Source organism: Balaenoptera acutorostrata, chromosome 8, assembly GCF_949987535.1.
Source record: "Balaenoptera acutorostrata chromosome 8, mBalAcu1.1, whole genome shotgun sequence".
Lineage (NCBI taxonomy): Eukaryota > Metazoa > Chordata > Mammalia > Artiodactyla > Balaenopteridae > Balaenoptera > Balaenoptera acutorostrata.
This window is the reverse complement of record NC_080071.1, coordinates 58369236-58371481: the sequence shown is the minus strand read 5'-3', so window position 1 is coordinate 58371481 and position 2246 is coordinate 58369236. Positions and strand designations below refer to the sequence as shown.

General features: G+C 36.2%; 1 non-coding gene across 1 annotated transcript; it reads left to right on the top strand.

The window, feature by feature from the left end:
• The first annotated feature begins 1894 nt into the window (after positions 1 to 1894).
• LOC114238899 (U6 spliceosomal RNA) lies at positions 1895 to 2000 on the top strand. Its single transcript, XR_003624145.1, has one exon. It is a non-coding gene; the product is annotated as a U6 spliceosomal RNA (small nuclear RNA).
• The last annotated feature ends 246 nt before the right edge of the window (positions 2001 to 2246 follow it).

Below are 2246 nucleotides of genomic sequence, written 5' to 3'. Positions count from 1 at the left end.
CCCACATGCTGCGGAGCGACTGGGCCCGTGAGCCACAGCTGCTGAGCCTGCCCGTCTGGAGCCTGTGCTCCGCAACGAGAGAGGCCGCGATGGTGAGGGGCCCGCGCACCGCGATGAGGAGTGGCCCCCGCTTGCCGCAACTGGGGAGAGCCCTGGCACAGAAACGAAGATCCAACATAGCAATCAATCAATCAATTAATCAATCAATAAATAAAAATCTTTAAAAAAAATTATACTGTCTCTTGCAAAAACATGGGTTAATCTCACATAATAGAGAAAGAAAGAAGCAGACACAAAAGAGATACCATTTATAGGAAGGTTAAACAGATAAAACTAATCTGTGGTGTGGGAGATCAGAATAGTGGTTACCTTTGATGGAGACCAGTAATGGCTCAAAAAACTTCAAGGAATTGAAAATGTTCTATTCCTTGATCTGGGAGTTGATTATATGAGTGTGTTCACTGTGTGGAAAACCATCAGGCTTTACGTTTAATCTTTGATCAAAATCAAAGATTTTTGATTGTGAAATATGTTTTACTTCAGGTTTTTAAAAAGTAGAAAGTCAACAAAGACTAACTATTGTCATAGAATAAATTCTAGTAGAAGTACAATTTCTGGTTCCATGGACAGGCACCTCAGCTGCCCCAAGTTGAGTTTCTCACACACTTCAGTTCATGGCTTAGTAGTCCAAGTAAGACTTCTCTTATATGTTATTTCGTGCTATTTTTATTCTCTTTATCCCCCATCTTCCTCTCTCCCAGGTACCCATCCTAGTGTATTTAATATCTATCCTTTAAATTCACTGTCCATTCTTCTATGTAGAAATATGTGTATCTGAAGAACTCATCGTGGTGTTGTATATATGTGCTTTTAAGATATACAAGTGATGCTGCTCTAAAAATCTCATTTTGTTTCTTACATGTTAACCTTAATTACTATGAATTTGAGATAGGATCATGTTATATGAAAATACAGCTAATTTATTATAATTGCTGTATGACATTCCACTGTATGCATGCATTTTACTTCTTCATTCCCTAATAACGGACCTCCACGTTGCTTCCCACTCCTCACCCCATCCCACAGACTATACAGGTTTACTCATGGATCTGTGTGAGAGTTAATGAAGCACATTGTACAAGCTTTTCATCTTTATCATCAATTTTTTTTCCAGGAAGATTCAATCACATTCCTATCAGGTTTTATAATTCTTTTTAATTTTTTCCCCCAATCTGATAAGCAAAAATTCTCAATATATCTTAATTTGTATTTAAAGATAACTTAAAAAATTTAAAATAAAAAAAGACTAGTAAGATTAAATCTTTTTTTCATATGTGTTTTGTTCATTTGTATTCTTCTTAGTCAACTGCTCGTTCATGACTCTAATTCATTTTTCTTCTGGGATTTTTTGTTTTTCCTCATTGATTCTTAAGAAAGATTCATATATTAACAAAATTGACCTATGTTCATACATTGCATGTATTTTTCTCATTTCATTTTGTCTTCTAACTCTGTTTATTATGGTGCTGCTCATGGTAATTGGGGAGTTTATTTTGGTTTTTTTGCTGTTTTGTTGTTTGGTTTGGTTTGGTTTTGCCCTTATAGCTGCCTTTTTGTTTCCTTAAAAAAAAATTTTTTTTTTGTATTTGTATAATGCCTTTTTATGGTTTTGGTTTGGGGGTAATACTCAAGAAGAACAAAAAAACCTTCTAATTTAGTTATACGTTAAGAGGTAAGGGAAATATAAGCGAGGGAGACTAAGGTTGAGAGGAACGTTAATCCTGTCAAGACACATCAGGGAAGAAATTAACCAACCAAACCAAAAGGAACTGTATTTGCAAAACAAATTTTTGATGTTAGAACCCACTTGGAATGTTTAAGATAAACCAAAATAGTGCTCGCTTCAGCAGCATATATACTAAAATTGGAATAATACAGAGAAGATTAGCATGGCCCTGTTCAAGGATGACGTGCAAATTTGTGAAGTGTTCCATATTTGGGGGGGAAAAGGTATTTGGACCACAGTAAGAATTCAATAAATGGCAGCAGTTGTTAAGACAAAAAAAGAAAAGATAGACCAAAATATATCCAGGATGTTGTTTTGATTGTACCTACCCTCTACTCACCTATACAATATGATAGTCTTGTTAGGCACTGAAGTCAGGGTAGGTTCCAACTGTCGTGACTGAGATCCTGGGTCCTGTGTCATGCAGTGTCAAGAAGCAGAAGTGGCAGCCTCTTGCCAC